A 15,739-nucleotide genomic window follows, 5' to 3' on the forward strand; every position below is an offset into this window, starting at 1 on the left:
GAAAAATAGATTGGCAATATCAAGGAGAATCTAAACATTGTATTATCAGACTAATGCTTTCTATGGTTGACAACTGCAACCGTCAGGATAGATAAAAATCCATTTGAAGACCCTGAGGAACCACTGAGACATTCCTGAGGTGCAACGCTAAGAAAAACACATGCAATTGTCAAGGATGGCAGGGCAGTGTTGCTCTCAAAGTCCCATCTGACAGGACAGAAGCTCTTCCTCACTGCCCAAATCTGCTTCCCGACAGCTCCAGGGTTTCCTCAGGAAGCCATCGTCCACCTTCATCCACCTCAGTCGTGTCCTGCAGAGCCCTCTGGAGAACCAGCTTCAGGTTCTGCCTATTTTGACACTGCCTAAAGGAGCCCACGAAGAAGTAAATGTTGGGGTTGGCAGTTAAGAGAGGAAAGGAAAATGGAAACTAGATGAACGTGACAATATAAGACTTCCAAATCCACGTGGTTCCATGAAAATAGGAAAAACTGAATGCCAAAGGGCAGGCCACAGAGGAGGAAGACCAGCACTATGAGCAGGATGGTCACGTACAGCCTGGTCAGTGGCATCTTCCGGGACCCACAAAGGATCCTGACCAGCAGGACCAGGCTGGACCCACAGAGAGCCACACATAAAAAAATCAGCCACCCTACTATGATGAAATCTGATGTTTAACACCAAACAGAATCAGCACCACTAAACAGGGAGTCACAGAAACTCCACTCCAGGATGCTCCGCAGCAGAGACAGGGCCCAGAGCATGACACACACGACCGCTGACAGGTGTAGGGGTGGGGGCGGCAGCGCTACCAGATGGGCCACAGGACGGACAGGCAGCGCTCGGTGCTCATGGCGCTTAGAAAGCTCAGGCTTGCAAGGTAGGAAAACATCATCACAGGGCTGAGGATTTTGAAGATGGGATGGAGGATATTGATGAGGCTTAACGGAAAACGTATAATGTGGCTGAGAAAGAGGAAGTCGGCCATGGACAGGTTGAAGATGTAGATGGAGAAGGCGTTCCTGCGCATGCGGAAGCCCAGGAGCCAGAGCACGACTGCATTTCCTGTCATCCCGACAAGGGAAACGATGCATGTCAGCCCTGTGAGGCTCAGGGTTTGCTTGTAGCAAGGAGTCTCCTTACGTCCATTGATTGGTGTCAGTTCTGTACCCAAGGCTGGGATGGTTGGATCCACGCTCAGAAACCCTAGTCTGGTGTCCCTGGGAACACAAACCAGATGTAATCAACAGCTGTATCATCTCTGATTCTCTGCACCACCCTGCCACGTGGGATTTACTGTCGTCATTTTAAGACGAGATATCAGAGACGTGCAGAGAATAAGTTACCTATCAAAAGGTGGGGGTCCTGAAATCCGGTTTGAAATCCAGTTCTTGCTGACTCTAAAGCCTGACCTCTCTCTATTGCCACACAAGTTCTATGCTGACATGGGAATAACATTATGGTCAAAACACCCCCACTCAAGTGGCCAGGGCTGTGGACCTGATCATTGCTTTATCCTGGGCCTGAAATTTTCTCTCAGGTGGAGGAATTCAGATACACAAAGAAGTGGTTGTGACACACTCGTGACTAGGACTGGTCATCTATGGACAAGAAAGAAGACCATGCATTATGAACCAGAGGAAAATGTGACCTTCACTAGGACAAGTGTGAAAATGGCTGGGCCTGGTGGTTGAGAAATAACTCAGCATGTCAGTCATTGCAGACAGGACCACATTTTACATTTTGTACTCCCAGTACCTATTTCCATGAGCAGCACACTGTGCTCTTCATAAATATCCATTCAATGAATGAATGCATGCATGAGGAACTTAATGATAATGGTAGATTTGGGGGAAATGGAAAATAAAAATTAAAGCACAATGTAAGGCATTAGAACACCCATGTTTAATTAGGTACAGAAAATTTCATTCATCAGAATTCTGTTTGCGGCAGCTCTATCTGTGTTAAAAAAGAATTACTGATGTGTGCCCCAAACCTGAAATTGACCACTGATGTGCCTTTGAAATGAGGACTCAATGTGGCTTTGCTGAACACCTAGAAGCATTTTTGTACAGAATATTTGTGTAGGTTGTGGGTCTGAGCTGAAATGCTCAGCAATAGAGCAGAGGAAAGAGTAAGTGAGGGTGAGGTCTGAGTGCCACTGAAGCAGGTAATTGAAGTGTGGGAATATATATGGGGGACTACTAAGTGTTCTGCTGGGTATACACAATGTAAACCTGTTTCATTCTCTCTTTCAGGAGATCTTTGGCTGGTTTCTTTGTTGATGTAAACATTTGTATGAGAGGAGTCCATGAGGGGAAATAGGAGATATGTAGGGCTTGGAGTATAAAGAGAGATATTCATGCAGATTTCAACTGGAGAATGAGGACTGGGTCTAATCTGGGAGAATAACAGCAGCTGATTGAGAGTGTTTAAGATATTGTCTCTTTTCATTATCTGAAGAGCCTAGCGGGTAAGAATGAGTGTTATTCCCATATGGACAATAATACATTGGTACACAAAAAGAGTGAATTGTTCTTTCTGGGACTTGTATAGTATGATTTGAGGCCAGCAGGGCTGACTCATGATCCAGTCTTGGAGCAGCCCTTTACACCCAGCGCCACTCTGTGTTGATTATACATGTTAGAGGGTGTAAAGCAGAGGAGTGATTCTTAAGATTAAATCCAAGTTGGCAGGCAAAATTGTGGGTTGAAAAAAAAAAACTAACCTAAACAAATTTCAGATAGAGAATGAGAAGCAAATCAAATAGGGAAAAATATAGAGGAGAGTGAAGGCATTTAGGAATGAATTCAGGAGTTCCTTTTTGCCTATCAGAGGCCACCTTTGCTCTGGAATCCCAAGAATGCACATGGGCAGGAACTCTTCAGGTGGAAAGGAGACACACCCTCCTCTGGGAATACAGAGGAGCATCAGGAGTGAATGCATCCATCATGAGCTCTCTTAGAGAGACCAGCTGCCACCACCCTGATTGACCCGAAAAGGAAATGGGAGGAAAAGGAGAACCTCTGTTATCCACACTCAGGGCACTAAACACTTTGTCCATCTATATTTATGGTTTGATATGTTTGTCTTCCTTATGAAACGTGAAGCTCCATTAAGGAGTAAGTCATGCCTGTCTTTTTCACTGTGGTATCACCAACATTTAGCATGTCTTCCTTAAAGACCATCTGTGGTATTATCCTCATATAACATAAGATGAAGCTGTGGCCTAGACTAGTAAAGTGTTTTCCTGTGATCACAACAAGAAGAGTAGGTCCAGTACCCGCCCCTGGTCCCTGGAGCCCTGCATGAAACTTCTGTACTGTTCTCTGCCCCATCATTCATTATTTCAGAGGAGCTCCTGAAAAAATCTTGATGTGAGCACAGAATCAGAGACAGTGAGGGGCTGAAGGGACTGCTAGGTTGCTCCAATATTGATTTTCCTCTTTGGTCACGACCGAGTCTAAAGACAGCACAAGGACCCACATTCCAGTTTTCCTTGATGCTGGGTGCCATTGTATGACCAGGTGCTGTTCAATGAAAGGTGCACAAAAGTGAAGTAAGCAAGTCCTGGCTCATAGAATCAATCAAAAGAGCAAAGCCCCTCCTTTCCTTCATCCTTTTCCATCACGCTGGAATGCTGACGTGGCTGTGAACCATGTAGGATCACAAGGATGAGGGCAGCTCCCTGGGGACTGGGGAGTTGCAGTTTTGGAATTCTGATATATGATGTCTTGGAGTTTCCAGCTCAGATCTCACAGATAGTCATCTCTGGGCATTCCCTGGTTCTTGCTCCGGAACCCCAGCACACACCAAAATATGCAGATGCTCAATTTCCTTACATAAAAAGATGCGATATTTGTGCACACCCTATGCTCTTTCTCCCAGATACATTAAATCATTTCTAAGTTATTTAGAATAACTGACAAAATACAACTGCCATGTAAATTCTTGTTTTACTATACGTTTTTTTGGAAGTAATGACAAGGAAAAACAAGTTTGTACCTGTTCACTACATACACACCTCTGCCATACCCTTATTTTTAAAATAGTTTCCACCTGTGATTTGTTGAATCTGCAGATTCAGAACCTAGAGACCTAGAGGCACAACTATACCTTCTTTTTAAAGATATTTCTACTTCATTCTTTATTACAGCCACCAAAATTATATTCTAAACCAAAGAAATATGTTCTCTCTTTTTTAGATTACATTTTATTTTCTATGCATTTTTGATGAATGCAAACATTTCTGCATAGAAGTGACAGTAGAGAAAGACATGCCAAACATTGAAGTGGTCTGATAGAGCTGAAATAAGAAAGAAATCAATCACCTTTAGACAGAGAATGCCCAGTAATTAGGAGGATAGAAGAAGGTGAGAGTGATAGTCTCATTTGCTATGAGGTTTTGCTTTCCATTCTTCTCTATCCTGTTTGACATCCCAAGAGAGTGGCTTTTATGTCCCACATCGGTGGGATTCATTTTAATTCTAGCTTCTGGTGGAATTGTGACACTGGGCCACACCAGCAGGAGACTGGAGGACAGCAGGAGAGCAACTTCAGATTTCCACCTCCTGGCTCTCTGCCTGGGTATTAGTTCATTCTCACATTGCTATAAAGAAATACCTGAGACTGGCAAGTTTATGAAGAAACTAGGTTTAATTGGCTCATTGCTGTATAGGCTATGCAGGAAGCATAGCAGCTTCTGCTTCTGGGGAGGCCACAGGAAGCTTCCAATCATGGTGAAAGGCCAAGGGAGAGAGAGGCATCTCACACGGTGAGAGCAAGAGAAATACAGAGAGAGAGGGAGGCACTACACACTTTTAAACAACTAGATTTCATGAGAACTCACTCACTATCACTACAGCGATACCAAAGGGGGATGGTGTTTATACCATTCATGTGAAACTGTCCCCAAAATCTAATCACCTCCCATCAGGCCCTCCCTCCAATATTGGGAGTTACAATCAATATGAGATTTGGGTGGGGACACAGATCCAAATCTTATCAGGCTGTGTGGCTGTGTGTTGGCCATGCAAGGCTTCTCCACCTGCCTGCTGGTGCTCTCCCACCCCTATTGCTACAGCTATGGCTATGGCGACAATGGTAACTGCTCCTTCCCTGTCCCTTTCAGCCTAGGGGAGGACTTAGTGCTCCACTATGTATTGCTGCTTAGAGTGCTGACCCATGCATTGTCTCTTTCCCTTAACCCTGCACATCTTTATAAATACTTCCCTCATGAAACACTCCTCAATCATTTCAGTTGGGACGGTCTGTTTCTTCCTTGAACCTTTCCAGGCAGGCAAGGAAGAAAAATTTAGAAAAGTAAGCAAAACAACAAAACCTGCTTCTACAGCATTTCACCTCTGCGAAGCAATGCCTGCATGTCCTCTAACTCCTTAAATGAATGTCAGAGGAAGCATTCTCTCCATGAGGACAGGTTCAGTGATTGGAATAAGGGAGGTGATATGGGGAGACAAATCAGAAGCGGGGATCCCAGTTGAAGCTCAACACAGTCTGAGTTGGCAGCACTCAGTTTCCAGAAGGAAACATCATGTCTCTTGTCTTTTCCTGAAACAAGCTCACGATCCCCTGCTTGTAGCACCTAGGTGGAAACACAGAAACGATCTTATAGCAAAAGCCATAACTGACTATGGAAGAGGACAGTTCTTGGTACTTACCCTTATCTTTTTCTCTTTTGTCCAGAGGTGAAGACTTCCCTTGTGCTAAAGGTGGAGGGCCTTTCTGGGATTCAGTGACTTCAGAGGACTCTTCTGTGTTGCTTAATTCAGGAGATGCCTACAGGAGCTGGAGTCAAAGCTGGTGGTCAATCCAGGCTTATGAAGATGCTGGACAGACTTGTTATTTCTTGTATGAGGACTATGGAGAAATCAGTGGCCAGAGATATTGGAGACACAAACCCTACCTGAGATGATTCTTGGCCTCTGTCCCATATCCAATATATATAAGCCTCTCCCATCACATTCCATCTTATTCAACTTGCTTGATAAAAACTGTGGCAAGGTTTGAGAGAACTGACTTCCGTTTTAAAAGAAGTTCTACTGTGTATAAAATGCTATCAAACAGCATTGCATGCTACATTAAAATCTTTCATAAAAGGATGAGTCAATCGACGTGGCAAACTTCACTGTTGTCTTGTTTTAAGATATTGGCACAGCCTGTCTTACCTTCAGCAGCCACCTCAGCAGCCATCAATATCAAGCAAGACCCTCCAGCAGCAAAGCGTTTGGCTTGATAAAGGTTCTGATGATGGTTACCATTTCCTAGTAAAAAAGGATTTTTTAAGTAATGCATGTAGATTGCTTTAGACATAATGTCATTGCGCACTCAATAGACTACAATATAGTATAAGCATAACTTTTACATGTACTGGGACACCAAAAATTCATGTGATTCACTTTACTGTAATATTTGCTGTATTACAGTGATGGAAGAAGACTTGCAATATCTTCAATGTATGCTTATTATGATAAAGGTTGTATATCAACGTAGTGTGTAAAACAGGCACTATTCAATGAATGCTATTAGGACAACTGAGTTGCCATGAGAAATAAAATAAAGGTGGAAACATACTTTATATATGATTTGAGGATAAATCCAAATACACTACTTATAATTTTATAAAGAAAATACAATTACCTGGAGGAGCCATAGCCAAATAGTTTTTAAATCAAAGTGGAAAAAGACTTTCAATTATAGGATACAATTCAGAAGACATTAAATAAAATATTAAAAAAGACAAAAAGAATGCCAGCTGATGGCCCACTTCTATAATCCCAGCACTTTGGGAGGCCGAGGTGAGTGGATTGCTTGAGCTCACAAGTTTGAGACCATCCTGGGCAACATGGTGAAAACCTGTCTCTACAAAAAATACAAAAACTAGCCAGGTGTGGTGGTGCATGTCTGTAGTCCCAGCTACTCGGGACATTGTGGTGGGAGGACTGCTTGAGCCCAGGCTGCAGAGGTCACAGTGAGCTCACATCACATCACTGCACTGGAGTGCAGTTGATAGCACAAGGGTCACAAGACCAGACCTTTTCACAAGACAAACAAAACAACAACAACAACAACAAAAAAACCCCAAAAAACCAAAAGCTATTTTTAGCATGACACGAACCATCATAATCAAAATATAAATAAACTGTGGCCAGTCATGGTGGCACACCTCTGTAATCCCAGCACTTTGGAAGGCCGAGGTGGTCAGATCACCTGAGGACATGAGTATGAAACCAACCTGGCCAACATGGTGAAACCTAGTCTCTACTAAAAATACAAAAATTAGCCGAGTGTGGTGGCACATGCCTGTAATCCCAGCTACTCGAGAGGCTGCGCAAGAGAATGGATTGAACCTGATAGGCGAAAGTTGCAGTAAGCTAAGATTGCGCCTCTCTGCACTCCAGCCTGGGTGACAGAGCGAGACTCCATCCCAAAAGATAAATTAATAAATTAATAAAATTAAATAAATAAACTGGGAGATTTTTTGGTAATGTATGTTATAGCCAAAGTATAAATTTTCTCTATTGATAAAAATTTTCTAAAATGATATTAATAATTCAAAATCCAAAAAGCTAGTAGGAAAATAACTTTAAGTCATGATTCACAATTTCTAGAAAATAAAAATGGCTCCTAAACATATGGAAAGAGGAGAAATGCAACTCATAATAAAAGACATGCCAATTAAAATTACAGAGTTACATTTTACTTACCAAAATGTAAAAGGCCATAAAGTTTGATAGATTATCATGTGGGGATTGACTGGGATCAGGTACCCTCCTCACTCATTTCTGCTGAGGATGCAGATGGATACAACTTCCAGTGAAGGCTATTTTCAACATATGTAAGCAGGTATAAAGTATCATCCTTTTCTCTCTGTAATTCCTCATCTAGGAATTTATCTTTGAGATATATTTGTGCATGTTCAAAAGATCTATGTACTAAGTTAATGAATGCAGTGTTATTTACAGTAAAAGACTGGTGACAGCCAAAATGGCCATCAAGACTGTATAAATTATTGTCTATCTGTGCAGTAGAATACTCTGTAGCTGCACAGAAAGAGCAACAAACCTGATATAAAAGGCCCTCCAGAATTTGTTAGCTCTTTTAAAAAGTATGCATGCCAATGTATATATTGTATGACAAAAAATATATATTGTTTTATTATTAAATATTTGTGAATTAATATAAACTTATTAATAAGTATAATAGGATATGTCTTTGTTAACAAGGCAAAGATGCCTGAGGACCTCAAATGGGAATGACAGTTTTCAGCGCATGCATTTAAAGATTGTTTTTGAAAGCTTTGACTTTATTACTATGTCACAAATAAATTTTCAAGCAAAAAACATAAATTTAATGATCTAGCTAAGAGAGGGAGATAGAGATATGAGAAGATATGAGGAAGGATGAAAAAATGAAAACACGAGTGCAGAAAACTCTTTGGAAAAATTTTTTTTTCTAAAGGAAAGAGGACAAATCAGGCTGTGGATAGAGGGGAATGGGGGCTTGGATGGTGTTTTAAACAAGAATAGGATGGGGTGTTTCAATTGCAATGGAAGGATCCATTAGAGAAGGAAACATTGAAGATGTAGAAGGGAGAGGCAATAATGCTATAAAATGTTTCTGGGGAGGCAAAAGGGGAAACTGCACAAATGGAAACGGTGGTTTCAAACAGGAATTTGCAGAGCCCATTTCCTGGCATGAGAGAAAATGCAGAGAGATGCGCTCAGAGGCAGATGGGCAGGTAGGTTCCCTCTGGGGAGACTGAGTAATTCTCAGAAGAGCATCACCTGACAGAGATTTTAAAAAAATAAAAAGTAGGAGGTTTCAAGAGAGAGAAGATGGCATGAAGATTTTCCTTTGGAGAGAGAGAGGCAATTACGGAAATGTTACATGACTGTTCAGGAGATATAAGTGAACATTTCAGGTTCAAGGTCATAAATGTACAGTGAAACCGCTGGGCATGGTTGTGTGTTGAGCTCCAGCCACACTCAGTTCTATGGGAACAGGCATGAAGTTAGTGGAGAGCTGGATTCAACCAGGGCAAAAGATGAACATATGCTTCAGCAAAGACATATATGCATGACAAATAAACACGTAAAAAGATGCTCAACATCACTAATGTTTAGGGCAATAAATAAAAACTACAATGAGATACCATTCTACCCTCTTAATATGGCTAAAATATAAAATACTGATAGTTTGAAATACTGGCTGAGATTTGAAGGAATTGGAGGTCTCATACACTGCCAATGAGAAAGCAAAACAGTAGAGCTACTCTGGGAAATCTTCTTGTATTTTCATACAATCCAGCAATTCAGCCATTAAATTTATCCAATAAACTGGAAAACTTTGTTCACTTAAGTATCTGTACATATATGTTTATAGTTGTTTTATTTATAAATGCCACAATAGAAGAAACAGCAATGTCCTTTCACTCATGATTAGTGAAACAAAGCATAGTACATCCATACAATGGAACACTACTCAGTAGTTTAAAAATAAATCAGCTATAAGGTATTTATACCTGCAAAAAGTTGGGTGGATCTTGAGGACATTATGCTGAATTTTAAAAAGTCAAGAGATTAGATACTGTATGATTCCATTTATGTAACACTTTTGAAATGACAAAATTATAGAGATGACGAATAGATCAGTGATTAGAGGGGTTTGGGAAGAAACATAATTTGGGTGTGACAGCAGGAGGAGCCCAAGGGAATTCTTCTGTGGTGAAGAAACACTTCTATATTCAATGTGATTGTGTTTATGAATCTACACCTGTGATGAAATATTGTGGAATGAAACATAGAAGGAATACCTCACTCCAAAAATAAGTGCATGCAAACACTGGTAAAATCTGATAACATTGTACTGTAGATATTTGGTGAAATCTCGTAAGATTTGTAGTGTAGATAATTAGATGGTACCAATGTCAATTTTCTGGTTTTGGTGCTACATTTACTTAACATGTCAGTATTGCTGTAGGTTGGGTGATGGGCATACAGGAACTCTGTGTACTGTTTTAGTAACTTCTTCATAGTCTACAATTAATTCTCAATGAAAACTTAAAAACAACTGAAATGCCTCTTTATTGTATGGACTATCTTTATGGATATTGAAGTCACCAAGAATGAGAAAATTGGGTATGCTGGAAGGAAGCTTGCCAACCAGGCACATAGGCTAGAAGGTAATATAATTAGCATTCATACACCCAACACAAAATTAAGCACATATTAAATTTTTATCACATTTGTTTCTAATAACTCTTAAAAATAAATACATACATTTTACAGATACAATTTAAGGCTGAATCTTACATCTTTAGTCTCACCAATGATTACACATGTCTTTGATAAGAAGGCAAGGGCGCCTGAACACCTGGAATGGGAATGACAATTTTCTTCAACTTCAGAATGTCTGAGTTTGGTATGTATTATTCTGTCACATGTGTAGCAGCATGTTGAAACAGGAATATTAAATTTCAAGTCACTATAAATATTACATTACAAAAGAGTTGCAAAGTGACACAGAATTTGATTAGGAATTTTTGGACATCCATATCAAGGCTATGCAGAGTTTAGATTTGAATTTTTATGTGACAAATAAAATGTTGAATTTAATTCAAAGATTAACTATCTCCCCTACTCCCAATATGGGCCTTTTGCAGGTAAAAATGCTGCTCCTGAAAAGGGGCTGCATTCCATTGCTTCTCTCTTCTCCCCTAACCCCCACGTGTTTTTTTATTATTATTATTATTTTAATTTTTTAATTCTTTAATCTATGCCTTCTGACCCTGGAGGGCTGGACATATCCCAGTGAGGAGGGTAAGGAGAGCATGGCATTGACTTTGTGGCATGTCCTGTTGGCCTGACTTGCCTGGCCCTCTCTGGACTTTACATTATTATAGAGTTCACTCCTATGAATATCACAAAACTAACATCAAGCTCTATCACTTCAAGGCCACAAAAGATGATGCTCATTATTCAGAGCACTCCAGTCTTGTGATTCTATTTAAGAGGGATCTTGCCATCATGACCAAATACACGGGGTGACACAAGGAATAAAACTCTGGTGTGAATTATTCACCATTCCCTAAAAAAAACTCTGTGCTTTTATTAACAGAGCCACTGTAAATTATCTCTTCTGCCATTTGCATTGGTCCAGATCCTATTTACCAATCCTTGCCCATATAAAAATTTAAGTGACTGGCAAAATTTACAGAGGGTACAATCATAATAAGAATGCTGGGTCAATTGTAGTCATCAGTTAAAATTCCACCTATTACACAAAGCCTTCCATGATCCACTCACTGCTACATACACACTCAGGAATGAGATCTGCTCTGTCTCTGCTCTCCTTCCTTGTGTTTTCATCCTGCAAGGTTTCAGAAAAATTTGGACCAATATGATGGGCATGAGCATTGAGATTTCTTCTTCTATACTCTGCTGTAACTGCTAGATAACAGCAAACAAATGTCGTCTATATCTATAGCCAGCATTGATACATTGACACTAATTGTGCCCAAATCATACCACACCTTCATACAGAACAAGCATCAGAGCAGTCTCTTTGGATTCTAGGTCGCTTCCACATAGGTGGGAACAACATATGCTTACTGGTCGCTGTGTAGTGACATGAATTTCTCAGGCAACCTGGATCACAACACTAGTTATCTTCAGTCCATGGTTATGGTAAAGTCACACTTTACCCACATGTTCTGAAAAGAGATACCTGAGCACAAATGCACAAATGACTGGGGCAATCCCATAACCTCACTTCTGCTTAGTTTGCCTGGAATGAGCATGTGATCCACGTTGGCCATGCAGTCAGCTTGAGAATCCCAAATCCATGAAACCAGGTCAGGGTGTTCTTCCCATTCTAGCACTTGCACATTCTTCTTCCCTCCATATCCTGGAATTTGTAGATGCTGAATTGGGTTTGCATGGAGGCAAGGGCTTCTTCTGCAGGAATGCAAGGTAGTGGTAGTAGGTAGTTCTGCGATGCCTGTGACCTAAGCATCTGCAGGGTCTCTAGAAAATGCTTTCAGGAATTGTGCATTGGTGTGATGTTAGACTACAGACTGAGCGCTATTGTAAGATTTAGCCTATTAGTCTTGTAATGTCATCAATTATAGAACTGTTGCTGAGATTGTTGTCTTGCATGAGCAGTCACCTGGTGCACATTCTCTCATTTGTTGAAATCATATTGTGCTGCTTCAGCTGGGTGCTTGGATGTGGCATTCCTCTTCAGGATGGCAGCAAGATAACTGGAAATTTTTAGACACCCTCTCCTCTGAGCACACTTAAGCCACAAACACAACACTTGGATAGCATGTGTCACATTGGGAGGCAGTCTTTCCTGCACTAGTGTCCTTCCTTCACAGGCTAGGAGCTCTGTGAATCTGCGTATGTTTACTTTGACTCCCAAGGGTCTGGCATGCAAGCTAGAGAATAGAAGATGCTCAGTATATATTTATACAACAAACAGTAGAAAAAGTGAGAGATATTGCTATGTAAAGCCCACTTAATGATATATTCAGGAGTGTAAGTAGATAGATTAATTGAAAATATCTGTTAATCAGTATTCATAAAAAAGGATACATTTGTAACATGAGTATTTCAATTTTACCTAGAATTAATTCACTACAATAGAACTAGGCTGTAGAACAATCCTTTGTGTAGGGTTCAGCATATAGAATTCTACTCTGTCTGAAAGCATATCTATCAATCATTGTCTATAATTTGCAGTTTGGATTAGTTTAAGTGTAGATCTTAGCATCAGATGCATAGCATTCTGTCTAAGGATATTGTTCAATATTGCTTATTTTTGTTTAATCTTGTAGAGTTGGCAGACTCACACCTAGTAAACTAACAATAATTTTGGAACCTGCTTTTATTGTCCATTTACACATTCACATTAGTTTTTATGGAAACCGCAATTCTTTCATACTCGTATTTCATTGACTTGTGCTGTATTTTGAAAAACTAGGTAATTATATTGACAAGCCTAATTGGCAAAAGCAGGACAAGAAACAGATCCAGTTGGTTCTTGTGAGTGTGATGGCCCAGTGCCCTTGAGCTCAGGTGTACTAGAGCATCAGTGAATGGCCACGAAGGCTCAGCATTTGCTCAGCATCCATCAGTATATTTTCTTCATGAAGTGGAAAGGATTAGTTATAGATACAGAATGTATTAGTGAGAGACTTATTTGAAAGGTGTTTGCTTTTATGTAGAATTAGCACAGTGCTTGGTGAATTATGTTTGAATGTTAGTTGAATTCATGCCTAAAATATAGTCATGAATGGCAGCTCCCAAAAAGTGCCATGAGAGATTTTCTTATCATTTCTCATTTTCTGGAGAACACTCCTGGATGTCCTGCATGCTCTTCCTTGACATAGAACTGAGAGGAAATGATATCATTGACCTTGGAAAGAAGGCAGCTCATGAGCAGACTCCTGCATCCCCTCTATTCTTCTTCCCAGAGGCAGTGAGCAGACCTGCAATAAAAGGGAACAGCTGTTCTCAGAAAGACCAACTGCAGAGGACACTCTGTTAAGTGGAAGGTGCCTATAGGAGATCCAGTGAGACCTGGTGACTGAGCCAGCCTTTGCAAGATGCTGGACAACCCTGTGATTTTCAGGTGGGAGCTACTTGAGAAAAATATTTACCAAGCATCTTCTAAATTCCACACCTAGTCTGTTGCACTAGAAATTCAAGGACATGTTCTTTGCGTCTTAAAGACTTCAGAATGCAGTTGAAGAGAAAGATGTGAGGAAAAGTATTTCAACTATGCTGTTATAAGTTTTATCGTAGAGCAATCTGTGAGGCCAAGTAAGTTCAGAATGGGCTTCATGGACTGAATCTAAGCTTCATGAAGTTGAAGTTTTCTTCTGCCAAAAGAAAAAGAATGTTTCTAACATCAAACCAAGCAATTCCCAGGTGAGGACCAACATTATTTGATTCAATTGTCAGGTGAATATTCTCTACGAAATTCCTCATGTAGACAACATCTTAGGCCAAAACTATACAATTGATATCAGAGACTTCCAGAGTGGACTCTCCCAATAACCCTCAGTCTGAACTGACTACATGACATCAAAGCTCCTTGCCGGGAGCACGGGCTGCAAGCACTGGCTTCCTGCTTCCTCTGACCTGTAGGAAACCCTCGCCAACAGCCATGTCCTACTACAGCATTTGGGAATTGAGGGTGGACAGATAGGATTCAGCATCAATGGAGTCTGGGCCTGGAAAAGCAATGGATCTGGACTGAGGGGACCTGAGTTCAACATTGTTAACAGTGTGATAAGAGCCGCTAACAAATTTGGTTGGACAAGTTGAAAACTATATACCTCTTTATTGTTTTCATAGCTACTTTATACTGTCTCCTGCATACTCAAATTGCATGTGTCAGCTCCCCTTAGTGAGGGTCAATCTGAGGGGCAGCCTCACTGTCTAAGAGCAGCACAGAGCCCACTGTGATGTCACATCTCTTGGTGGTCTCTTCTGTCTGCTTGAGTTATCTGTGGAAGGGATAATCACTGGTGGAGAATAGTTCTGAATTTTGTACTGATCCTGTGTTTATAATTAAATGTTTTTAGTTGTAAAATTTATGTAACATACATTTTACAACTTCAACTATTTTAGTTGTAAAATTCTGTTTCATTAAGTATATTCCAATAAGTTGTAACCATTACCACTGTCCCCTTTAAGAACTTTGCATTATTCCACACAGAAAGTCTTTGCTCATTAAATAATGGCTACACATTCCCTCCATCATCCAGCACCAGGCTCCTCCTAACTTATTTTCTGTGTTCACAAATTTCCTAGTTTCAATATCTCATAAAATTTGAACTTACAATATTGTTCTTTGGTTTGGCTTATTTTCCTTAGCACAATGTTTTCAGGTTCATCTATGTCACAGCATGTATTAGAATTCTATACCAACTGTAAGTTATTATCCAGATACTATAATTGACATTAGCATGGAAAGGTCAGATGTTTTCAGTTTTGCTTCTCACGTGAATGACCATAAAACTAACTGAAAGTTACAGCCAGAAAAATTTGTGCAAAACCTGGAAGTAAGAAGAATTCTCCTACAACTGAAAGAATCTGAAAGGGAATAATGATTTTTCAAGATAGTTTCCACTTTATAATCAATACTGCCATTTCCAATGGGCAAAATGGAACTGGTGGGGCATATTTATAGGCTCCTCACTGGTCTATTAGTCCAGGAAGAGCTAAATAAGAACTTACCAGTTCTCAAGGGGAAGGGGCCATGGTTGTCTTTACTAGAAATCAAGGCCAGTGTGTCACCATGCTGTGGACAAATGACAGGAGAGGACTTTTCATAAAACCAATTTGTGAGAGTGTTTTTATGAGAGAGAGTCTGTCTCTAAGGACACTATTTTGCTTTATATCTGAGAATTCAGTGGAATGTAGAGATAACAGAACTCACTTATTCAGAATCGAGCTCCAACTTCAGTAATGCCTCCAGTCATAGAAGGGAATATGGTTTCAGGGGAACATAGTCTGAGAGATCAATAAGGAAACTTCCTTTTTGATACAATCAGGTAGCAAACGTATAAAGATGAGTTTAGGGTTGTGGAGAGGAACTCTTTTTATTACAATGAAAATTGCAGAAAAAGTTTTCTGTGTAAGATGACAGGAAAAATGTGTTGGTAATATCAAGGAGAATCTAAACATTGTACTGTCAGACTAATGCTTTCTGT

General features: G+C 40.3%; 1 pseudogene; it reads right to left on the reverse strand.

The window, feature by feature from the left end:
* Positions 1-229: 229 nt before the first annotated feature.
* LOC115936208 (mas-related G-protein coupled receptor member X3-like) lies at positions 230-6,667 on the reverse strand (annotated as a pseudogene).
* Between the last annotated feature and the right edge of the window lie 9,072 nt (positions 6,668-15,739).

The sequence above is a fragment of the Gorilla gorilla genome, chromosome 9, assembly GCF_029281585.2.
Source record: "Gorilla gorilla gorilla isolate KB3781 chromosome 9, NHGRI_mGorGor1-v2.1_pri, whole genome shotgun sequence".
Taxonomy (NCBI): domain Eukaryota; kingdom Metazoa; phylum Chordata; class Mammalia; order Primates; family Hominidae; genus Gorilla; species Gorilla gorilla.